This window comes from Lepidochelys kempii, chromosome 6 (assembly GCF_965140265.1).
Source record: "Lepidochelys kempii isolate rLepKem1 chromosome 6, rLepKem1.hap2, whole genome shotgun sequence".
Taxonomy (NCBI): Eukaryota; Metazoa; Chordata; order Testudines; family Cheloniidae; genus Lepidochelys; species Lepidochelys kempii.
In genome coordinates this window covers 88,103,029-88,129,782 of record NC_133261.1, presented here as the reverse complement: position 1 = coordinate 88,129,782, position 26,754 = coordinate 88,103,029, and positions in this window count along the sequence as shown.

Here is a 26,754-nt window from a genome sequence, read left to right as displayed (position 1 = left end):
ACCTTTTCCAAGTCCAATATATCTCTTTTGAGATGGGGCAACCACATCTGCACACAGTATTCAACATGTGGGTGTACCAGGGATTTATACAGAGGCAATATGGTATTTTCTGTCCTATTATCTATCCCTTAATGATTCATAACATTCTGTTCACTTTTTTGACTGCCACTGCATATTGAGTGGATGTTTTCAGAGAACTATCCACAGTGACTCCAAGATCTCTTTCTTGAGTGGTAACAGCTAATTTAGACCCCATCCTTTTATATGTATAGCTGGGATTATGTTTTCCAATGTGCATTACTTTGCATTTATCAATATTGAATTTCATCTGCCATTTTTGTTGCCCAGTCACCCAGTTTTGAGAGATCCTTTTGTAGCTCTTTGCAGTCTACCTAGGACCTCACAGTTTACCCCTTTTTCCAGAATTAATGAATACGTTGAATAGGACTGGGCCCAGTACAGACCCCTGGGGAACAGCACTATTTACCTCTCTCCATTCTGAAAACTGACCATTTATTCCTACCCCTTGTTTCCTATCTTTTAACCAGTTACCAATTCATGAGAGAACCTTCCCTCTTATCCCATGACTGCTTATTTTGCTTAAGAGCCTTTGGTGAGGGACCTTGTCAAAGGCTTTCTGAAAATCTAAGTACACTTTATCCATTGGATCCCCTTGTCCACATGCTTGTTGACCCCCTCAAAGAATTCTAGTAGATTGGTGAGGCATGATTTCCCTTTACAAAAAAACATATTGACTATTCCCCAAAAAGTTATTTTCATCTATGTGTCTGACAATTTTGTTCTCTACTGTAGTTTCAACCAGTTTGCCTGGTACTGAAGTCAGGCTTACCAACCTGTAATTGCCCGGGTCACCTCTGGAGCCCTTTTTAAAAAATTGGCATCACATTAGCTATGCTCCAGTCAATTGGCATAGAGGGGGATTTAAATGATAGGTTACAGATGACAGTTAGTAGTCCTGCAATTTCACATTTCAGTTCCTTCAGAACTCTTGGGTGAATAGCATCTGGTCCTGGTGACTTGTTACTGTTTAGTTTATCAATTTGTTCCAAAACCTCCTCTAATGACACCTCAGTCTGGGACAGTTCCTCAGATTTCTCACCTAAAAAGAATGGCTCAGGTTTGGGAATCCCTCACATCCTCAACCGTGAAGACCGATGCAAAGAATTCATTTGGGTTCTCTGCAATGGCCTTATCATCCTTGAGTGCTCCTTTAGCATCTAGATTGTCCAGCGGGGCGCTGATTGTTTAGCAGGATTCCTGATTCTGATGTACTTAAAAATGTTTTGCTATTATTTTGAGACTTTGGCTAGCTGTTCAAATTCTTTTTTGGCCTTCCTAATTATATTTTTACACTTCATTTGCCAGAGCATATGCTCCTTTCTATTTTCCTCATTAGGATTTAACTTCTACTTTTTAAAGGATGTGTTTTTGCCTCTCACTGCTTCTTTTACTTTGTTGTTTAGCCATAGTGGCTCTTTTTTGGTTCTCTTACAACGTTTTTTAATTTGGGGTATACATTTGAATTGAGCATCTATTATGGTGTCTTTAAAAGTTTCCATGCGGCTTGCAGGGATTTTACTTTTGGTGCTGTATCTTTTAATTTCTGTTTAACTAACCTCATCTTTGTGTAGTTCTCCTTTCTGAAATTAAATGCTCGTGCTGGGCCGCTGAGGTGTTTTCCCCATCAGAGGGGTGTTAAATTTAATTATATTATGGTTACTATTACCAAGCAGTACAGCTATCTCCACCTCTTGGACCTGATCCTCTACTCCATTTAGGACTGAATCAAGAATTGCCTCTCCTCTTGTGGGTTCCAGGACTAGCTGCTCCAAGAAGCAGTCATTTAAGGTGTCAAGAAACTATCTCTGCATCCCTTCCTGAGGTGACCTGTACCCAGTCAATATGGGGATAAATAAATAATAATGGGGAATTTCAATTATTTTAATAACCTCTCTAATCTCCCTGAGCATTTCAGTCACTATCACCATCCTGGTCAGTAGGTCGGTAATATATCCATACTGCTATATTCTTATTATTCAAGCATGGAATTACTATTCATAGAGATTCTGTGGTACAGTTTGGTTCATTTAAGGTTTTTACTTACTTTGTGTCATAAGCAAACCTAATAAGAAATCAGTGTCCTTTAGGAAACTCTCCTTAACATAGGATATTGGTTGCACTGAATATAGGAAAGCAAGTATAAAAAGATTCAACTGAGACAGCCCTTTACACCAGGCACTGATCTCAGAGAGCTCTGGTGAGCAGTTACCTATGGAAGCAGCTCAAGACATCAGCATTATCTGCTGGGTACCCACTCCCTCCCCAGTAAGGAGTAGCTCTGATCCAATGTAACACTGAAGCCAGATTAAGGGCATGGCTACACTTGCAGATGTAGAGCACTGTGCATTAAACCAGCCCTCAGAGACCGCAGCAGGGAAAGCACTGCCGTGTGTTCACACTGTCAGCTGCAAGTGCAGTGGCATGGCCACATTTGCGGCACTTGCAGTGGCTTTGGGAGCGGTGCATTATGGGCAGCTATCCCACAGAGCACCTCTTCCCATTCTGGCACTGTGGCTTGTGGGAAGGGGGTGGAGCATTCTGGATCCTGTCCCAGTGCCCCATAATGCATTGCTTTGCATCCCAGCAATCCCTGTGCTTCCGTCCACATTTGGCGCCACCTTTCAACGTTTATTGTACTGCGTTCTCTGTCTTCCCTTTCAGTCTGCGGGAATGGATCCTGAACTTGTGCCGGCAAGACCCATCAGCATATTCCTCACATCATGAATTGCAGTTGAGTTAGTCCTTAAGCTATAAAGTGACAGTGAGGAGTCCGATGATAATGTTGAGTTGCATAATGCATACAACACGAAATTGCTTGTGGTATTTACGGACATGCTCACCACAGTGGAATGCCTCTTTTGGGCTTGGGAAACAAGCACTAAGTGGTGGGATCACACTGTCATGCAAGTCTGGGATGAGGAGCTGTAGCTGCAGAACTTTCGGATGACAAAAGCCACTTTCATGGGACTGTGTGCTGAGCTTGCCCCCACCCTGAGGTGCAAGGACATGAGATTGAGAGCTGCCCTGCTGGTGAAGTGGGTGGCTATTGCAATCTGGAAGCTGGCAACTCCAGACAGCTACCACTTGGTTGCTAACCAGCTCGGAGTAGAAGTCTACCACTGGAATTGTGTTGATGCAAGTTTGCAGGGCCATTAATCACATCCTGCTCAGAAAAACCATGACTCTGGGCAACATGTGTGACATTGTGGCTGGCTTTGCACAAATGGATTTCCCTAACTGCGGAAGGGCGAAAAATGTGATGCCTATTCCAATTCTGCCACCAGGCCACCTAGCCTCCAAAAGGTTTTTCTCTATGGTTCTCCGGGTGCTTGTGGATCACCATGGGTGTTTCATTAATATTAACGCAGGCTGGTCTGGAAAGGTTCAGGACGCACATCTTTTGGAACACAAGCCTGTTCAGGAAGCTGCAAGCTGGGACTTTCTTCCCAAGCCAGAAGATCACTGTAGGCAAAGTCAAAATGCCTACTGTGATCCTTAGAGACCCTGCTTACCCTATAATGCTGTGACTCACGAAACCCCCACACAGGGAACCTTGACAGCAGCAAGGAGTGGTTCAACAGGCTAAGTCAGTGCAGAATAACTGTTGAGTGTACTTTTGCCTGTTTAAAGGGCCGCTGGTGCTGTCTGTATGGGAAGCTGGACCTGGCCCATGACAACATCCCCACGGTTATAGCCGTGTACTGTACCCTCCATAACATTTGTTAAGGGAAGGGTGAAAGCTTCACTGAGGCATGGACCACGGAGGTTTGACACCGGGAGGCTGAATTTGAACAGACAGAGACCAGGACCATTAGAAGGGCCCAGCATGGGCCTGTAAGGATTAGGGATGCCTTGAGGGAACAATTCAATGCTGAAGCCACCAGTAATGCTTGTTGCCCTGCATGGGAGTGAAGTGCAGTGGTTCCAATGCTAGTATGCATCAGAGTTTGCTATCTATGATGCACTGACTTGCCGTGCCTGTTGCTTTCCTGGGGTATGGTATCTTTTACTTGATGCAATAAAGAATGTTTTCAAAGTAAAAAAATTTATTGAAAAGAAACTTGGGAAACAGAAAGGGCATGATACATCTGTGCTGTGTGGGAGGAGGGAAGGGGTGGGGTGGGGAACAGGACACTCAGATTTGCATATGTCCTGTTATCATATTCAGCCTTCCTGTCTGGAGTGCCACGCAATGAATGCTGCACTTCAGGCTGGCTAAAATGCATGGTGATGGGGGTTGAGTGCAGTAGGTAAGGGTTGTAGTTTGCAGGGTTGGGTGGTGAAGCTACAGCTGTTGGAGGCAGCTGGTGCTGATAAGAAACCAGATGCTGGGGGGAAGTGGGTTGGTGGTGACATAGGGGCACAAGGGAAAGAGTTTTGGGACAAAGACTGCAGGGGGAGGGGTGGGTGCAGATTTGCTCTGCCTGCACTGTTATGAGTGCCTGTATCGAGTTTGCTTGATGCTCCATAATGCTTATGAGCCACTCCATCCTTTGGTGCTGGCAATCTGCATTCTGCTAGCAGAGCCTCCTTTCAGTCTCCTGCCACTCCTGTACTTTTTGATTTTCAGGAAGTGACTGCTGCATGATTTCATGCAGCAGGTCCTCTTTGGTTTTTTGCAGATGCTTTCCGATTCTTTGCAGTCTTTTGGCCATTGATAACAAGGATGGCTGGGATCTCAAGGTTGCATCTGTAATGCCAAAATGCAACACTTACCAATGATCTGGTTGTACTTTAAGACAAGCACAGTCTACACAATAGCATAATTTGCCCGTCCCAAAGTGAGTGCACATAACCCATGGGAGTCCCAAAATGGTGAGTAAATACAGGGTCAAGCGTGACTGATTGTTTCATGGCTGTACTGTCCTCTGGGGTTCTGTGCCTTGGGGAGAACCAACAGCTGCAGGGGGCCCCCCTATACTGAACAATGTCCCCACATTTTCCTCAGGAGGAGTTCATCCTGGAAGATATCTTGCTGCTGAGGGTAACCTGGGAAGCAAGGGAGGGTCTTCTACTACAATGCAGCTTCTGCCCTGGCCCTTATGCCATTTGTCTGCATGCAGCAATGGTCCCATCCCCTGCCACTCATGGCACAGTGGTGCAGACATGTTAGCCTTATTGGGACAAGGAGCACAGTAGCTCTGCCAAGGAACCTGTGCAAGTGGATTGCCTAGCTTCTGCATGAGATCTTTGAAGATATCACTGAGGTCGATTACTGCAATGTAAGAGCACATCAACACCCTATTCTGCATCTAGGCAGGCATGCATGCAGCCCTAACCCTTCTTTCTACAACCCTCCTTGCCCCAAGAGCCCACACCGAACAACTACCTTCCCAAACTAAAAGTCACTTACCGGGCACCTCCTCTGCTGTTTGTTCTTCCCCCAAGCACCATCTGCTGTGACTGGCTACCTTCCTCCTGGCTTGAAAACAGCTCCTGGCTGCATGCATCTAAGGATGCCGGGCTGTCCTCTGGCTCTGGGCCCTCCTCAGCCTCCTCACTCCTGCTTTCCTCCTCCTGCCTTGAACTCTGTGCTGCTACAGCCTCTGAAGTGTCCATGGTGGTCTTCGGAGTGGAGGTGGAGTTGCCCCCAAGTATCACGTCCAGCTCTTTGTAGAAATGGCAGGTCATGGGGACAGCACCAGAGCAGCTGTTTGCCTTGCAGGCTTTGTGGTAGGCATTCCACAGCTCCTTCATTTTAACCCTGCACTGCATCTCAGTCATGGGACCTTTCCATCATGGCCCTTGATATCTGCCTGTAGGTATTGTAATTCCTATGGCTGGAGTGCAGCTCTGACTGGACAGCTTCCTCCCTGCAAATACTGATGAGGTCCAGCACCTCACCATTGCTCCATACTGGGGATCGCCTGGTGCATGGAGGCATGGTCACCTGGAAAGATGTGCTGAGAGCACTTCATGCCTTGCTGAAGGAACAAGAAAGGGAATTCAAAATTCCTAGAGAATTTGAAGGGTGGGTCTGATGGTTGGTCACCTGAGGGCAGGGAAGTAGAGTTCAAAGTGATGACCAGAGTGGCTAGAACAGGCATTGTGAGACTTCTGGAGGCCGATTAGGGTGCATTAATAGACCAGGGCATCCACACTGGCACTGCAGTGCTCCCGCTGGGGTGCAGAAGCTTTATTCCTCTCATGGAGGTGTATTACCAGGGGTGCTCCATCTGTGGAGTCTGAGCACTCTACATGCCTTGCCAGTAGGAACACCTCAGGAGTTAGGGTGCCCGGGGCTGATTTAATGTGCTCTAACTTGCAAGTGTAGCCAAGGCCTTAGATCAGAAGAACAGAGTTAAGAGTTATTTATATGAGAGCCTGAGGTTGCAACTCTTCAGGGCAGAGAATTAAATAATTGTGTTGATAAGGTGCCCTGCAAACTTTGGGGTACTTATAAAACAAATAAATGCATGCAGTGTTGAGAACATTAAGGATGCAAAGACCTCAGATTAGGAAACAACAGATTTACATGATCACATACTATCTTTTTCACATGACCCCCCTTCTCATTTAGTGCACAGTGCTCACTTAATGAGCAGTGATTCAATATTTTGGTTTTTTACTCGTTGTTCAGTGTGTGGCCCAGCTTTATTTTCTGCATATTATTGAAGCTTGCTCTCAAGACAGATTTATTAATTTTTTCATGAGCTTATCTATGGTACTCAACAGTACAGCTGAGTGCTTCATAAACATGGATTTATCTTCACAACTGTATGAAGCAAGGGGTTGGTTTTATCTCCATTTTACAGATGGGAATTGAGTCAGAGATGATCACAGATTTCACTAAAGTTGGATGCCCAATTTCAGATGCCTTGGAACTGATCTTTGAGTAATTAGCATTATAGAGCACTCTGTATTCAAAATAAAAAAAACTTTGACTGCAGCTTAGAGCTGTGAGGGTGCAGCATTTCTGCAAATGAGACTATGGTCTCAAGTCAGGTACCCAGAAAATGAACACAATTAGTAACCACATGTAAAGTGACTTGCCTAGTATCATAAGAACAGTGTGGTAGAGAAAGGGATAGAATCCAGTTCTCTCGGCACGCTTCAACTTCCTCTTCTTGCAATCCCCTGCCTCATTTACTACTGTGACAAAGTTCCTCCTCTACCTTGGTGGGTCTTGTGCTTATTGGCAGATTTGTTCACCTTGGAGCTTCACGGCAGCCCTCAGTTTGGCTGTTTTCGTGAACCCACAGTCCAGGTTAACTCCTCCTGTGTCTGACCAGGAGTTGGGAGGTTTGGGGGGAACCTGGGCCTGCCTTCTACTCTGGGTTCCAGCTCAGGGCCCTGTGGAATACAGCTGTCTAGAGTGCCTCCTGGAACAGCTGTGTGACAGCTACAACTCCCTGGGCTACTTCCCAATGGCCTCCTCCCAACACCTTCTTTATCCTCACCATAAGACCTTCCTCCTGGCGTCCGATAATGCTTGTACTCCTCAGTCCAACAGTATGCGTTCTCACTCTCAGCTCCTAGCACCTCTTGCTCCCAGCTCCTTACACACACACTACAAACTGAAGTGAGCTCCTTTTTAAACCCAGGTGCCCTGACTAGCCTGCCTTAATTGATTCTAGCAGCTTCTTGATAGGCTGATTAGAACACCTGCAGCCAGTCTTAATTGTCTCCAGAAGGTTCGTGATTGTTCTGGAACCTTCCCTGTTACCTTACCCAGGGAAAAGGGACCTACTTAACCTGGGGCTAATATATCTGCCTTCTGTTACTCTCCTGTAGCCATCTGGCCCGACCCTGTCACACTACACACCTGCCACCTTCTGAAACAAATGCAGGGGTCCTACAGACAACAGCTTGCTTTACTGCACAGTTCTGATGCACCTGAGGAATAGTCCTTCCTGTCCATTGAATGAGGCAGGGGCCCTGTGGAAAAACTATGTGGTCATAATGCATATGTACAAAGGGACCAAATTAAGGTTGCAAAAGCAACCTTAATGCTGGCATTTCCTAACTTTTGAATACTTGATTTTGCAACCTTAATCATGTCCTCTTAGCAGTTTGTGTATAACTTTCTGGGTTTTTTAAAAAGCAAACCAAAAACTGAAATTCTGTAATATGGCATCATATGGTCATTGTTCATCAGCAGGGTTAGAACATTTAGATCTTCCACACAGATCTCTGCCACTTAAACTGATAGACATAGTAGACAGTCATCCACTATGTGGACCAGCACTAGAGGGGACAGGACGCTTTACTAGAGGGTTTCACAGATACTTGCTGACAGCATAGGAATGGAGAGACTTCGGAATCTTGAGTTCCATTCTAGGCTTTAGAGGGGGTATGTGCTAGCAAACAGACTCTTCTGCCCATTCCTCACAAGTTTGACTCCTTCTGCCCAGGCCCCTCTTTTTCCCACCCTGGCTTCATGTCCCAGTCCAATTTGTGTCACCTACCCAGTCTCACTTCTCATTCTAGTCCTATCTCTGCCTACAGGCTTGTTGTCCAAATCTCATTCTTTCCCTCTCCTGCCCCCTGTTTCTTCCCATCACCACCACCCCCCCACCCAGTTTCCTTGTCCAGCCAGTCCTGGTTCCCCTCTAGCTCCTCACCCAGTCTGTCACCCACTGCCACTAGCTCCCAGTCATAGTACTCCTCCCTGGATTCCTCATCCAAGCTAAGTCCAGCACCTCCTCACTGGCTCCTTGTCACATCTGTTTCTACTTGCATCCAATGAAGTGAGCTGTAGCTCACAAAAGCTCATGCTCAAATAAATTGGTTAGTCTAAGGTGCCACAAGTACTCCTTTTCTTTTTGTTTCTACTCCCTTTGCCCCATTCCCCTCCACGCTGGTACCTACTCCCAGTTCCTCATCCAATTTCAGTTTTCCTCCTGCAAAGCCAACTAGCTCCTGGTCCCCACCCCCTTTTAATTTCTGCCTTGGGTTCCCAGTCCGCCCTCCCTCTCCAGCTCCCAACATACTTGCTCAACCAGTCCCAGTCTCCCCTCCAACTCAATCAGTTTCTCTACCCACCCCCTATCCCATCCGAGTCTCAGACTCTGTTCTAAACTACTCCTTTCCTTCCACCACCTGGCTTTTGTCTCCTCTACATTTGAGCCAGACAGCTCCCTCCTCTACATTTCCTTTGTGCCAGCAGCTGGCTCACAGAGCACAGGAGAGACTCAGTGCTATCAGTTCAGATACTGCCCCCCATCCCCTGCATGCACACCCCAGCCTGGAACAGCTATTACAGAGAAAATCCTTCTGACTTCCCTCCCGCACCAGCCCAGGGCTGGTGTATGCTTATTTGCTCTGATGGCACATGCAGAGTCTGGCTCTGGTTGGCACTAGGAGCTGGGGGGGGGGGGGAGAGGAAGAAGAGAAATAGAGCACTCTCAGTAAGGATGGAATCTGCAGATTTTAGCTGCTTTAAAAAAAGAATTCTCTACTGAGCATGTGTGAATTGCAAATTTTCAAAGGTCGAATTCAGGTGGATTTTCACAGGGATGGCAAGAGTCCTATTCCTGACACCCAGGCTGTCCCTATACAAAATTTCAAGCCCTGCTCCAAAGCATGAGGCTGCCAGACCTTTTCAAATGAAAAAAAGTTGCCAGATTTTTTAAAAACAAGGGCAAAACATTACTTCCCCCCCCACCCCCATCTTCATTCTCAGAAACTGCTGAATTGTTTTGTCTGAACTTTTCCAAAGAACTTCAGCATGAGGGAGACACTCAGCATGGTGGATTTTAGTCCAAATGGTCAAGATAAGCAACTGAAAACAGGAGCTTAGAATAGGAAGTGTTGGACTACTTAATAGGTGGCACGACCAGCCCTGCCTAGAATGAGATATTCTTTCCAAGGATACCCAGTGCAATACTGACCATCTCTGTCCCATGATAACAATCCCAGGATTACTTCAAGCCTTAGGTTATCATTCATTAAATGAGATTTCTGTAACTATAGACAGGCCTGGCTGTGCACAGGTACAGTGCATTGTTTTTATCTCCCCTGAATTTTAAACTTCACCTTAACAAGTTCTTGCTCTTAAAAATGTTTACATTTAAATGTATAAAAATGTCTGTCAACAATTACAGGTTTGTGTTTTATTTTTAAAGTAACAGAAAACTATTATAGGCTTTGTTGCAGTTCTCCAGAATATTAAGCACTGTATTTTTCAAATGTTAACATTTTAGAGTACTTAAAATGAGTACTTTACTTGCTTAATTGGAGCCCTTTTTCTTACTAAGAAGCAGACTACAATCTCCTACGTGCTTAGAACAATCATGTGATGTCTCAAATGGGAGATGTTCGTCTGGATCTATTCCTTGTTAAACTATTTTTTTTTAGTGCCACATTTGTCTTGTAGCCCTTAGGGAACAATAATTTGTTTATACCATCCTTGGCTTAATGGGAAAGGCAGTGAAAAAGAACAGAGTTGAGAGCTATTTAATATTGCTACTAGTAGCTGAAAGTCCATGACATTCACAAAACAGTGTGTGCAACGAAGCCAAAGAATGGCTGAGAAATTGGTTGGTAACAGACCCTGAAACCCAGTGATAATTCAACATTGTGATATTCTGAACAAGAGCCCTCAGCCATACTTGTAGCTGATTCCAATCGCTTCACACTGACTCTACAGACATTTTAGCTTCAGAGTGAGAATCTGGAACCTTATAGAAACAGGAGTACTTGTGGCACCTTAGAGACTAAAATTTGAGCATCAGCTTTCGTGAGTTACAGCTCACTTCATCGGATGCATCTTTTTTTGCGAATACAAACTAACACGGCTGCTACTCTGGAACCTTATACAATCTCTACATATTCCTTGGGGTGCGAGATGCATGATTGTCTGTAACCAAACTGGAAGACATTAAAACAAAAGCCACAAATTATGACGATCTGAACACTTTACTCATGTGGAAAAAAATGCATCATCAGTATACAGAGAACTTGCTGGGGGGGAATAGATTGCAAGAGATGGAGCAAAGATGATAACACCATAGAGGAAAAAGTTAAAGTTTTACCGCTCCTAACTGCTCTTTATTTGAAAAGGATTTGCTCAATATAAAATAAGTTTTCAAAATGGCAATAAGATCATCAATTTAGGAGAAAAAATACTGAAATAGCTTCATGTTTGGCATAGCTGGTTTTCAGCTCAGCTCTTCTTTTCATAGGCACTTGTTATAACAGGCAGGGGGCTAACCCTCTCAGACATGGAGCTAATCAGTCCTTGAAAGTCACTTCATCCAGCAGAGTGGAATAATGTATTTTATCCTCATTTGTCCACCTCTAGCATTTGCAGCAATGGCATTTAGATTGTCCATTTTTACCTCATCTTATCAAATTTAAGTTGTCAATTTTTCTCTGATATGTTTTAATCATAATTTCAGTTCAATTATGGCCAGACTGAGCACATAGTCACAAGGCAAACAAGTGTATGGCCAAACACAAAAGCCAGAGGCACTGTTTATAACGGCCTCCAAAATCTGAGTTGTTCTCTGCAGATGTGTGCTTGCCCCACACCATGCAAAGCTTAAATAAGTGGAAGTAAATGTTCCTCATTTCAAATTGTTGTATTTGTTACTACTCGCTGGACTGCAGCGCCGCAAATACCTTAGGGTACCACCGCCTGTTTATTTTCACATCTGTGCCCCCCCACAAGAGGACTTCAGTCCTGTCCCATGGAATATATTCCATTGAAATATAAACAGTTTTAAAAGACACACAGGGAAACCTCTTTTGGAAAAGACTAGGGATAAGAGGCAGTTATTTTTGGAAGGATCTCTCTGGATGGGAGAGTAGGCCTAATTTGGTGTAACGGGATTATTATACCGAGGAGAGGGAAGGAATAACATACTGGGGAAGAGAGACTGGTCCTCTGGTGGCATGGCACTGGCAATATTAAGAGTTTTCTGTAGTGTCATCACTGTAGAATCTAAATATTTCTCAGGTAAATTAAATCTGCATAGTAAGGTCCCTAGTGGACTTCATGAAGTCTTCTGTACTTCACTTTTCCCCAAGTTAAGTAGGCTCTGCTCAGAAGATACCAGGTACTAAAATAGCATTACTGTAATTTATATTAAGACTCTTCCTGTCCACTGTGTATTTTTAAGCTAGTACTGTATTAAATCCATACTCCTGATCATGTTACAAGAGAATTACAATTCTCAGCAGGGAAGATGTTTTTAAAATGGACTGCTGCTTTCTTCTAGTTCTTATTGGATGTGTTTTTTCCCCAAATTCCCTGGAGAAAGGGTGATAGAAAGCTACTTTCTATTAAACTATTTGGTGCTTTGATACTATGGTGATAAGTGCTTTAGAAATAGCTTATATAAATAGGTAATGTAAGCACCTCATTTTAAATGAATCAATAATCCTTATAATACTTTCAGTCTTTTTACTAATGGATTGACTATAGGGAAAAAAGTCCCTAAAATTTCTAATTTGCTTCTACAGCAGGGTTGCTCTGTTTAAAGAAAGCGATGTTTTCACTTCCCTTCTAACAAAAAAAAAAAAAAAAAAAAATCTATTCCACATGGCAAGCATCTGTTGGATGAAATCCAGTATCACCAAGAGGACATCTTGCTCTGAAGCGACTATATAGTAAGCTTATTAATGAGAACAGGTGGAAGTTGCTGTACTTCTGGCTATACTTTCCTGAACATCTCACTGCTGAATTAGTCATGGTGTAAATTAATCAGATATCCAGGAAATGAATACAGGCAGGACTAAACGTTGAAAATTTGATTGTGTTTTACATGGAATTCAGCTATTCATTAAAATCCTCCAATTGTGATAACTCTCCTCTCCTGATTGCAATTATTTCATCTATTTAGTGAATATGTTTTCATCTTGTTCTGATACTGACTGTTGTAGTAATTTTCTCCCCATACCTGTCCTTAAAATAACTTTCAGCTGATCTTTACAAACCTGGTGGCTGACAAGCAAGAGCAAAGCAAAGTTTTTACCCATTTAACTTGAGTAACCATGTACAAATAGCTACTGTGCACACAATTACCTAGTCTGCATAGGCAAGTGTGTATTTTTATCTTGCTGGTTGAAGTCACCATCACCTTTTAAATTTGGTCTCTAGTGACTTAATACAGTCTACTCAGAAAAAAAACATTATCCTGAAGAAATATTGTCTTGTATACTAAAAGTAGATAAATGTTGCTTATGTATTTTTAAGAGACTTTCTTAGCCTCCCTTGACAGGGTAGTCTGGGGGTTATGAATTTTATACACCTGAAGATCATTAACCTAGGAGTTCTCTTTTCTCCTCAGAAAAGTCTTAAGTAATCATGCAACAGCTCTTAACACCTGTTCCAAAATCTCAATAATCTTATTTTGCATAACTGAAGATTGAATGCATAAAATAGCAAGAAATAACTTGATCTGTCACCTGTTTTGACATTTTATTAAAATAATCTCCTATTCATAGTCAATGATCCATGCGCTTGCTTCCTGCCCAAAAATCAGATGGAGGGAAACAAATTGTGAAAAACAGCAGCAATTTATTGTGCGCATTCTTCTTCTCCATATCCCCCTTCCCCTCCCAACCCACAAGAGCAGCCAAGCTGTAACTGGCCATGGAGAGAGGGGGACCAGGAAATGGAACAGAGATTGGTAAGAATGCAAGTCCCCAGCTTCCTGAAAGAGTGACCCTCTGATCCCTAGTCCCCAGCCATTTCACCACTGCAGGACAAGCAAGTAGCCCTGCTGTCATTGTTTCACAGCTAGAACTGGTCAGAAAAATTAGTTTAGTAGAAAAACGTTGACTTCCTTGAAAAAACAGTGTATTCAAGCCAAAAAATTTCAATGAACCCCCTCAATTTTCCCTACAGAAAGCAGAAACCTTTCACAAAAAGTTTAGTTGAAATCCAGTTTTCCATTTTAAAAACAATGTTAATGGAATGTTTTTGACCAGCCCTATTCCCAACCCTTGACTACACCGTGACTCTGAGGAGCAAAGTTATAGCTGCATCAGATAGTTAATGCTATCTGCAAGTTTTCTGAAGATGCAGTTTTTTGGGAGGGGACTATGCAGTTTAGTGCAGCTCCTCCCCCAACCTCTGTCCCACACACCTATATACACAGGGTCCTCATGGATAATAGGCAGAAGAGGAAAAGTGGCCTTGCCAAGATAAAGGGGCAGCATACCATATAACCACTTTCCCACTTGTAGAGTGGGAAAGTGGTTATATGGTATCAGTGCCTGATTTGCTGCTGCACACACTGCACATTACAGCTGGATAGGTTTTCTAGCAGTGATGTCTCAGGTACAAGTTTCATAGAAAGGAAACTATCCCATAAATCTGTTGGCCTAGCAGCTCATAAGTACAAAGAAGCCCAGTGACTTGCTCTCATCCTCCCATTCTATTACAATTACTCAAAAAAAAAAATCCAAACCCTACCACAGAATAGTCTCACAATTTTGTTTTTAAGGTGACCAATTGCTTCACACTTCTCAGGAAAACCTAACAATTCACTTACAATACTCTGGCTGAAAACTGCTCACTTGAAACCTATAGCAAATAAATGTTCATTAACGAAGTCACAAGTCAAAAAAAGGGGAGGAATTAAATATACTGATTGACAAGAATAGTTCACATACTTCTGCTCACAGTTACTCCACCCTCCATTCCATTTTTGTCCACTTTTCCCACATGCATCTCTGTAGCTTGTCCCATCCTATGCTTAAGGCATCATCTCTATTCTTGACCACTAAACCTCCTGTCTCCGAATTCAGCCCCTCCTAAAAGTTCACCTCTTCCACAAAGAGAGTCAAAAGTGTGTTATTTTATACATATTTAAATACAAAAAAGAAACAGGAAAGCTTATGTGCACCTTCCTAAACTGAGTAAGCATGTGATTGTATTGCTACAACCCCCATCCTTCATCTCTGTCACGTTCATCATCCCCACTGTGAGAGGCTGCTGTACTCACCACTCAATGGTGCCTCCTCCTGGGGGCTCTGGGAATGAGCTCAGTCAGGCCAATGCCCCTTCCAGAAGTTATACCCAGTCACTTTCTCCTCTACAGCCCTTCTCTCACTCCAGGAAGGAGTGTCCTCTTCATGACTCAGCTCTCCAGATAGGTCTCTATCATGGTTTCCCCTTCTGTGGGGAACTTCTCTTATCCCCAGCAGGCTCAGGCAGTCTTCCTATGCACTTCCTGCCAGTGCCACTTCCCCAGTGGCTGATTGGGGACCCCAGGCCCACCTTCTACTCTGGGTTCTGGCTGAGGGACCCTGTAGCCAGCAGTCAAGATCTGTTCCACCCTGTACCATGCTGCATTTTCCTGAGCCCTTTCTTAACCTTCTGGCTCATCCTTCCTTCCCTGGGTCTGCCACTTCCATCACTGCCTCCTTCCAGGGAGCAAGGGCAGCCTACACATCACTGCAGTCTCCAGATATTCCTCCCTCTTTCCAGGAAGTGACTGCAGACTTTCCCAGCAGCCCCTTCTGTGGCCAGCTTCCTGGCTTATATAGGCCCTGCCCGCCTGTTCCAGCACAGCTGAGCTTCTTCTAATTAAGGCTTCCCTTGCAGTCTTAATCACTCCCAGCTTGCCACCTAATAGGCTAATTGGCCCCTCTGGCCTGCCTTAACCCTTTCAGGGCAAGTGTGGGGCAGACACCGCAGTACACCCACTCAAATGAAAAATGTAGTATTTAAATACTTTTGGGCAGGGACCATCTATTTCTTTTTTTTCCTATGAAGTATCTAACACTCGTTTGGGTGATTAATAAGTGACAGAAATTTGGTTGTGTAAGACAAGATTTCAGTACCTAGGCATTAAAATGTTCAGCTACCTTTTATGTCCTGTGCTTGGTTTTGTTTTATTAAGGTTTTAATAATTCTTTCAAAATATAACTGCAGGCCACATAATAAGTATGAATATTTACATAATAAGTAAGAATACCATGTTAGTAGGAAAAGTGTTTTGCAAAGGAACACTTAGAAATCTCTTTCTGTTAGGATCTGTGCACTGCTGTACTCACATCTATCTGACTTGTGTGATTGATTTATAGAATACCAAATTCAACTGAATAATCAGGTGAACTTTGGCTTAAGTCTCATCTTCAGTCTTTTGAAAGCAGTAAACACTCAAACTAGTAGGGGCTGCACATAGAGCAGTTAAATACACTGTACATCCCAACCTTGCAGAGAAGTGGAAGCAATAATGCTGTCAAGTAAGAGAAACATGACGTGATCTAAGGCTGCATTCATACAAATGTGACAGTCAGCCAACTGCTTACATGCAGATACCTAAAGAGAATAACCCTTAGTTTCATTAACATGGACCTCTACTGAGCAAGCTAAAGGGCATTTCCACCTGCTCATCCTGAAGTGGGCAGTTGCACACATAAGAAGAATCTGGTCCCTCATTCTCTGCAGTTTGTTTTTTTATTGTTCTATTAAATAGGACATTTCAATTTTAAAAGAAATGCAGTGTTGATTTAAAGTAATGGACTAATAGAGGTGGAGACAGAACTCCTATTTAATCACATCATGAAGCCAAGCTTTTAATACCCAGCCATTAAACCTCAAGTCTGTTCTGTTGGGGGTACTTTTGAGAATTAAGGTCCCAGCCCATTCAGTTCTTGGACTCTGCTGATATTGCAAAGAATTCCAGTTAGTGACAGCAATGACAATGGTTTTGGTGGCATTGACACCTGTCCAGTAGAAAGCACACTGACCTCAAAATGCAGTGCATTCAGAATAATGAGCAGCTGTCAGATGATGATGATTTTCAGATAATACTAATTTGGGCTTAATTTGAGCTAGTGACAGAGGGATATAAAAATCTCTAGTTCATTAAAAGTTGAGCCATCCCTCCAGTTAAGACAGTACTCATCTTAAATAAGTGCAAAAATCTGAACTACACAGGAGTTCAACCCAACAATCAGATGCCATTCTATGGCTACAGAAAGGCAGAGACAGTCTTCTGCAAGGTTTGGATGAAAGTGTATGTCTTTCAGCTAAAATAAACCCACTGTCAAAAATACCCAGTGAACTCGCCTCGTGAAAGGAACTGACGTGTTCTTCACACATAAATTCACAATTTACATTCAAGCCCAAATTATCTGCTGACATAACTCCATTGATGCCAGTGCAGTTATGGCAGCAGATAGTTTGGCCCACAGATTCTTAACAGGACTGAAAGATACTTAAGTGCCAGAGGTGACAATTTCTAATAAGGTTGAAGGAGAGAAATGGTGCTGTCTGTAATATATTCTCATAAACTTGACATCCAACTAATGGAGAGAGATTTGATACAGCGTCTCAGAATACCATATATTTTGCCTTTCTGGACACAGGATAGTTGAAGTGAAAATCAGTTACCACAGAAAAAAGATGAAAGCACAAACAGGGAAGAAATTAGAAACAGAATGAAGAGGGTATACATTGTTCATACTAAGACATCATGCCTGATTCTTCCATCCATCCTGGCAATAACAGAGACAAACCCTTTTTTCTGTTATAAATAAAATCCCCATTATGCTTGTTTAAGGTAATTTCAGACTTTCACATATTAAAAAATTCAATTTATAATTCTTTGTTTCTCCAGTGGTTCATGCTGCCATTAGCTTGAGCAACCATATGAATGGAAAAATGGATTGTATTTCTTCTTAACCTTCTACATTCAGTTACAAATTGTGTTACTTTAAAGGCCAAATCAAGTCTTTTGCACTATAATGAGAGTAATGATGAATAATGGTATTTATGTGCAATAAATTAGGCCTTGCTCATAAACATCCCTTTTACACAGATACTTGTAATCTGGAATTCTACAATAAATTAGAAGTAATCTGTGTGGAACTCAATGTGAAATTAATTTAAACAAGAAGACTAACTGTGGCATTCACTAAGAATTATTGTGTAAAAGCCAGTTTAAGGAAACATGCTTTGCTAAAGCAGAATTATGAACAAAGTATAGATTAATTTTAGTTGACATCTCAGAATGTCCATAGCTGGAATTTGCAAAACAGTGTTTTGGGAAAGAGAATTTCTGATACCAGGCAAAATCCTGGCTCTATTGAAGTCAATGCCAAAACTCTCAATAGCCATTATGTTGAAGCAGCAAATACAATTTATTAACAGTTATATGTAGCCACATACCAACAGTTGCAACAAAACAGGTGTTGTCTACAGGAGAACATTATTTCTTCAGTGTCTATGAGGACAATTATATCTAAAACAATGAGTCAGTGATAGGGTGACCATACATCCCATTTTGGCCAGGACAGTACTCTTTTTAAGCTCTGCCCCAGATGTTGTGACTTTTTTGGCAAAACTGGTCATTTGTCCCATTTGCTCTTGCCCTGGAGGGGCATGGAGGAATGTTCGGGCAAGAGCAAACAGGACAAATGACCAGTTTTGCCAAAAAAGTCATGATGTCCATGACGTTGGCTCAACCAAGCGACAATGCCAGGTGGCTCAGGTCAGAATCTTCAACCCCACCAGGTGGCTCAGGTCAGCCCTACCCAGCTCGGGGTGTCAGCCTCGCAGAGCGGGATTTGGGCTGTCAATGCCAGATTGGGCAGACAGCCCCACACAACAGGGTTTGGGCAAGCGACGATGCCAGGCAGCTCTGGTGAGCAGTGACGCCAGGCGGGGCTGGCCTGAGCTTTCTGGCATCACTGCTTACCTGGGGTCCAGTTTTCAGTTTGGGAAATATGGTCATCCTAATCAGTGACTCCCAGCTACTCTTACACTCATAGGCTACAGAGTACTTCCACAAACCTTTCCAAATATCCCAGTCAGGTGCACATGAGCTATTCCCCATCTGCTCTGCCTTAGTCCGTAGAGCCCTGCAGTGTCCTTGCCTATACACTAACTCCATAGCCTAATTTTCATAACATTCCAACACTTAACATTACCTTTGAAAATTCCTACCAAGGTATGCCTGGCGATATATGTGTTTCTCTGCTGATTTAGTGCTGAGCACTTGGGTTGTGAAAATCTGGATGTTAACCCTTTCCTGATAACATTACAGTGCAATTGGAACAAGGTTTCTGAAAGAACAGTTCAGTATATTGGCTCTCAGATATGAAAAAATACACTTTCAGCATTGAAATTACTCACGTTAAGTAGCACTTCAGCAAAACATTGTCCACGATGACCTTGTAATTATGTCACATCTTGTGTGTACTGATTTACATACTGTATGGTTTCCACCTGTAATTGAGGCTATTAAATTGAATCCAGAGGATGTGATCCCCTCACTATATCTAACAGATTACAAGGAATGTAAACCCAATAAAATATATCTAGGGAGAAGTTGCTGCTGGAGTTAGAATATAGATATCCGTGCTTGCAAAGGAGTATTGCTGCTGGACTGAAGGAGCAACTCAAGTGGCTTCTGTAAGCGGAGAATCTCCAACTCTAAACCTAGTTTAACAATAATTAATAGCTTAACTCGCTCTGGGATAACCTGATGCAGACCAAAAAGTGATGTATTTTGGTGGTACAATCCTGATTTTTCAAAGGCAAATTCGCTCTTTGTTCAAACATTTCTATTAGAGATGGTTAAATTAAGCCTTACAAATGATATTTGTTATTAATCTATCCCCCTTTTTACTTAACAAATTAATTGTGAATTGATCCTGTTTTTCATTTAATTATTTAGTTATTCATATATATTCCTCAAATTGTTTGCACAAATGCTTTTTAGACTATGGGTTTTCCATGAGCTGTTCAGTTTGGCTATTTGCAATTTGTAAGTAATGTTCCGAGATTGGGCTGCCTAAATCCCTTGGGGCCATTTCTGCTCCTTGGCTGGATGACAGTTTTATTAAACAGAAAATATCAAATAGGGAATAACAAATAAACCATTTTAACTATGAGTCTTAAGGCAAGATTATTTGTCCTAAAATTTGTGAAACTTTCAGGATTTGTGAACTCATGTTCAGAAAATTTCAGATACTCATGAATAATTCATGACTCCACAAAATCATAGCAAACTGAATTTGTCACTTTTATTTATGAAAATATTTTTGAATCAGAGTTGTTTTGTTACACTGTTTGATCATCTCTAGTTTCTATTGTCCTGCCAGCCAAGAATTTTGATGACTGCATTTGCGTTCTGGAATGTAGAGGATGCATAAAATTAAAAGTTTCCTACAAGACAAGGCGAAAACTGTAAAACTAGAAACATACTGAGATACTAAATTGGGAAGGTATGTTCTTGCAATATAAAATAATTAGGGGGATCAAGTATAAGGAATTCCAAACGAGAGGGCTGGATGGCATCTAAAAAAAATCATTTGTCATGAAGCAAAGGATAATATATTTGCATGTGAAAGGACTGTGAACAGCATGTATGAAGAACTGTGAAATTACTACAGTATTTATTATTATAATTTTGTGTCATCATAGTCTCATTTCAGTATGACCGTAAGAATCGATTAAATTAATGCCATTTTCTTTTCTTGTTAACATCTTTATCATAGGAACAACCTGTCAGGATGTTAGAGTCTAAAATAGTCTGAACTACTGCAGGCAATAGTTGGACTATTTCCATAATCTATGTTTTGATTGGCTACCCTCATCCGGTACTCATTTCCTTACAGATATGCAGGCTGTATATGGGGTGACAATTAGCTTGAAAGCTCCCTATACTGTACTCTCACTAAAAAAATGAGAAGTACTTTATTGTTTTTAATCTATAAGATTAATTAACAGACTGAAACCAAGAAAGATTGGGAGAAAGAAAAAGGCATCCGTAAAGAGAGAGAGGCCTGACTAGAGGTTACAGAGCAAGAGGGGATATAGAAGGAAACAAAAGCAAAATATGTATATGGTAGCAGAATATATGTAGTCAAAATAATAACTATTAAAGATAAAAGATCTCAGCACAAAGAAAATGATTTGACAATTACAAAAACTGATTTTATACAACAGAGTTCAGAGTCAGGCACGACAATAGCCCTTCCTTCTCTTCAGATGTTTCTAAGAAAAGCTGGTTAACATTTTTCAAGTAAAAATGTGTGTTTAAAAAAGGCCTTTAAAAGAAACAAATTTTTTTGGAAAAATTTGTGGGTTTTGGGGGGGAATTCTTTCTTTCTTCCTTTCTGTCTTTTCAACAAAAGTGGAAAGTAGAGGTGATTTTGCAACAGTTGATAAATTAAGCAGTAGTAAGTTAGGGCCCAGATGGCATTCACCCAAGAGTTCTGAAGGAACTCAAATATGAAATTGCAGAACTACTACTGTGGAAAATACAGAAGATGTTTGTTTTTATACACACAAATCATGAAAAAATGGGTGTTTATCACTACAAAAGGTTTTCTCTCCCCCCACCCCACTCTCCTGCTGGTAATAGCTTATGTAAAGTGATCACTCTCCTTACAATGTGTATGATAATCAAGGTGAGCCATTTCCAGCACAAATCCAGGTTTTCTACCCCCTTTGAAGGTATACATTGTCCATAATTATACATAACTGTGGTATGTAACTTAACACTTAAATCAGCCTCTGTACCAGATGACTGGAGGATAGTTAATATAATGCTGCTTTTTAAAAAGGACTCCAGAGGTGATCCTGCAATTACAGGCCAGTAAGCCTAACTTCAGTCCAAGGCAAATTGGTTGAAACTATAGTATTTCCACTGAATGCATCCGATGAAGTGAGCTGTAGCTCACGAAAGCTTATGCTCAAATAAATTGGTTAGTCTCTAAGGTGCCACAAGTACTCCTTTTCTTTTTGCGCATACAGACTAACACGGCTGCTACTCTGAAACCTATAGTAAAGAACAGAATTTTGAGACATAAAGATGCATGAAATATGATGCGGAGGAGTAAACATGGCTTTTGTAAAGAAAAATCAAGCTTTGACAATCTATTAGAATTCTTTGCGGGTGTCAAAAAGCATGTGGACAAGGGTGATCCAGTGGAAATAGTGCTCCTGGACTTTCAGAAAGCCTTTGACAAGGTCCCACAGCAAAGGCTCTTAAGCAAAATAAGCAGTCATGGGATAAGAGGGAAGGTTCTTTCATGGATCAGTAACTGGTTAAAAGATAGGAAACAAAGGGTAGGAATAAATGGTCAGTTTTCATAGTGGAGAAAGAAAAATTGTGGTGTCCCCCAAGGATCTATACCATGACCAGTGCTATGCAACACATTTATAAATGATCTGGGGAACGGGATAAATAGTCAGGTGGCAAAGTTTGCAGATGATAAAAAATTACTTACGATAGGTAAGTCCAAAGCTGAGAGTGAAGACTCACAAAGGGATCTCACAAAACTGCGTGACTGGTAACAAAATGGCAAATTATATTTAGTGTTGAAAAATGCAAAGTAATGCACATTGGAAAACACAAGAGGGCAAATATAGGGAAATAAGGACAACCCGGGGAATTACAGACCAGTCAACTTAACGTCAGTACCCAAAGAGATAATGGAGCAAATAATCAAGTAATCAATTTGCAAACACCTAGAAGATAATAAGGGGATAAGTAACAGTCAGCATGGATTTGTCAAGAACAAATTGTGTCAAACCAACCTAATACCTTTCTTTTATAGGGTAAAAAACCTTGTGGATGGGGGGAAGTGGTCGATGTTGTATATCTTCACTTAAGGAAGGCTTTTGATACTGTCTCGCATGACCTTCTCATAAACAAACTAGGGAAATATAATCTAGATGGCGCTACTATAAGGTGGGTGCATAACTGGTTGGAAAACCATTCCCAGAGAGTAGCTATGAGTGTTTTACTGTGAAGCTGGAAGGACATATCGAGTGGGGTCCTACAGGGATCACTTCTGGGTCCAATTCTGTTCACTATCTTCATCAGTGATTTAGATAATGGCAGAGAGAGTACACTTATACATTTTGCAGATGATACCAAGCTCAGAGGGGTTGCAAATGCTTTGGAGGATAAGAATAAAATTCAAAATGATCTGGACAAACTGGAGAAATGGTCTCAGGTAAATCGGATGAAATTCAATAAGGACAAATGCAAAATACTCCAGTTAAGAAGGAACAATCAGTTGTACACGTACAAAATGGGAAATGATTGCCAAGGAAGGAGTACTGCAGAAAGGGATCTGGGGGTCATAGTGGATCACAAACTTAGAGAAGAGATGATTGGGGGGGGGGATATGACAGAGGTCTCTGAAAGTATGAATAGTGTGAAGGAAGTGATTAAGGAAGTATTATTTACCCCTTCACATAACACAAGAACCAGGGGTCACCCAATGAAATTAATAGGCAGCACTAATACGAATATAGGGAAGTACTTCACACAATGCACAGTTAACCTTTGGAACTCATGGCAAGTGGATGTTGTGAAGACCAAAAGTATAATTCAAAAAAGAATTAGATAAGTTTGTGGTGGTTAGGTCCATCAATGGCTATTAGCCACAATGATCCAGGATGCATTCCCATTCTCTGCATGTCCTTAAACCTCCAGCTCTCAGAAGCTGGGACAGGATGACAAGGGATAGATCACTCAGTAATTGCCCTGTTCTTTTCATTCCATCTGAAGCATCTGGCAGTGGCCTCTGTTAGAAGACAGGATATTGGGCTAGATCAGAAGTGGGCAAACTATGGCCCTTGGGCCACATCCGGCCCACGGGACCCTCCTGCCCAGCCCCTGAGCTCCTGGGCCAAGAGGCTTGCCCCGGCCTCTCCCCTGCTGTTCCCCCTCAACCCCGCAGCTTCAGCTCATTGCACGGCCGGCACAATGCTCTGGGTGGCAGGGCTGTGAGCTCCTGGGGCAGCGCAGCTGCAGAGCCCAGCCTGCCCCGGTGCTCTGTGCTGCCTCGTGGCGTGGCTGGCTCCAGCCGGGCAGCATAGCTGTAGTGCCGCCAGCCACCAGTGCTCCAGGCAGCACGGTAAGGGGCCAGGGGCAAGGAGCAGGAGAGGTTGGATAGAGGGCAGGGGAGTTCGGGGTGGTGGTCAGGAGGTGGGGGTGTGGATAGGGGTCGGGGCGGTCAGAGGGCGGGGAACAGGGGGGTTGAATGGGGGTGTGGGGTCTTGGGTGGGCAGTCAGGAAGGAGGGGGGAGTTGCATGGGGCGTCGGGGAGCAGTCAGGGGACAGGGAGAAGGGGTGGGGTTGGATGGGGCAGGGGTCCTGGAGGGGCAGTCAGGAATGAGAGGAGGGGTTGGATGGGGTGGCGGGGGGCAGTCAGGGGTGGGAGTACTGGGAGCAGTCAGGGAACAGGGAGCATGGGAGGTGGATGGGGCAGGAGTCCCAGGGATGGGGAGCATCAGGGGGCGAGAAGCAGGGCGGACGGGATAGGAGGTGGGGACTGGGCCACGCCTGGCTGTTTGGGGAGGCACAGCCTCCCCTAACCGGCTCTCCATACAATTTCCGAGACCTGATGAGGCCCTCAGGCCAAAAAGTTTACCCGCCCCTGGGCTAGATGGACAATTGGTCCGATCCAGTATGGCCATTCTTATGTAAAGTGAAAAATTCATTCATTTTTGGTTTTGTTTTTTTTCAGTTTAGTGTTTTTCCTTTTTCCCTTTCTTCCCCTCTTCCCTCCACTTCATTTTTCATTGGCAAAATGGAATAAGAGGAAAAGAATAAAGAAGGGAAAGGAAAATTTTAAAAAATTAAAGAGAAAAATTTCAAAACCAAAATTGTGATTAAAAACTTTGTTGAAAATTTTTAAGTGAATGAAAAACGCTTCCTTTGAGAAATTTAGAACAAAATGAGTTCAAACTTTTCAATGTTTATTAATTCCCTTCCCTTGGCACTCCTTTTAAACCAGCTTGATTTCTAAGCTATAAGCAAACACTTACTCATTAAGCATAGATATTCCTGTTCACGATTCAACCCAGTTAATTACTGTCTAAACCTTTTGCAATCCTTTTGAGTCTTCAAAACTGGCCCATAAATCTCACATCAGCTCATGTTGGATTTCCTATACTTTATGAGGAAGAATAAGAAGTGTGGCAAAAAGTAAACTGGACTTTTTTGGAACCTCAGGAAAAGTTTGGTTTGGTTCATTATTTGGAGTGAAGGTTCAGAGAGGGTGGATTTTGATGCCACCCCAAAAGGTCACCCATCCCTCATTTGTACAAATCCTGCTCAACTTACTCAGATGAGCAGTTTGTTGGAAGTACTTGCATGAGTAAATTAAAGAGGGTTTGGGCCATTGTTTGTCACATAATATTTTTTCAAGAAAGGAACCCTTTGGAATGTTCAGCTCTTTTTTCAACACTGTCCTAGAGACACAGGTACTAATCATACAGGTAAGGATTTTTTTTTCCTATAAATGTAGGAATGGTACTTAGTCACAGGGGAGACACCTAAGTAGGAGAAAATACACCCCCTGCTTTCTACTCAAGAAGTGAAGACATACAGGGCCAAATTCACTGCTGCATTGCAACCCATTTGTAATCGTGTAAAGGGACCAAAGGGTAGATGTCAGTGGAATATTTCCAGCATGGAGGACTTCAGTATTGCTCTTGCAGAAGCCCTTGGGGCAGGAGACGTTCTGGATCAGGCAGACAAAATGAGGTGTTGCCAGAGTTGTCCTCACCTTGGCAGTTTGCCATTGCCACAACCCCCGCATAGCAGCAGAAAGCATAAATTAATGGATCCTGCCTGTTTGGGACTTTCCCAAAAAATTTTGATTTTAATATCATTCCTACTTAGAGTTCTCTGAGATCAAAGAGGAATTCATAATAAGAATATTGTTTCTCTTAGTGGTAAATACAAACCCTTTTATTAAGTGTCACAGTCCACAGATCCCTCATATCAAACGCAGTTTCTCTCAAATCCCCAAAGTAAAACAAAGTTACAACAGAGAAGCTCTTCAATCCCATTCAAACATCACCCCTCTGAGAATCAATAACTATTTGCTCACAGTTCCTTTGGCCCCTGTTCCAGGACTCCACTCTCTTACCTAAGAGTTCCAAGGCCCACTTCTCTCCAGCAAGTTTTTTCCCATAGCCCCAAGTCACATCTGCCACGAGAGGGCTCCCCACACTAATTCATTCCACCAGGCATCCTCCTGGTGAGGCCTACCCCAGCTCAGAGGAACCTTCCTCTAGGACCAACCCCTCCTTCCTTGACTCAGCTTCCTGCTGCCTTCCACTCAGGCCTGCTACAAGGGGGTTTCCCCAGACCTCCATGCTTGTGAATCCTACCTCTGCTCTGGGATCCACACTCCAGGATGTTTTGGGCTCAACTTCTCCTAACGAGGCTGGTTCTTCCACATCTTCTAGAGGTTTCTAGTAGCGTTGCCAACTTTGGTTGGACGAATTCCTGGAAATTTTTATCACATGACATAATCTTTAATTAAAGAAAGAAGTCTTGAAGGAAGTCCCTGATTTTCTCAAACAAAGGGTGAAGGCAGCCATTCTATGGGAGAGGACCTACAGGATTGTATGTATGTATGTATGTCTCATAGTCAATACAAATGATTGCCCTACGATTCACAAAACATCCCAGCTATAAATACAATACTGCACCCTGTGATTGGCTGTATCATATTTAATCCACATTACCTAGTAGATTGCTGTTTTGTGGTCTTGGCCTAATACCAATTCTGTGCATGTTTTTGTTCTTTTTCAGTTTGGTTTATTGTGAAGTGTGGTATAAATCTACAATGCCATATAAATAAATGCTGATCATACCAATTCCATATATGATCTATAATTTATTTTTTGCAAATGCCCTGCATCTGCTTTTGGGGGATGTGTTGCTAATAAAAGATATTTCCTTATATAATCGAGGTATACCTGGACATTGTGTGTGCTTAAATTCCAGA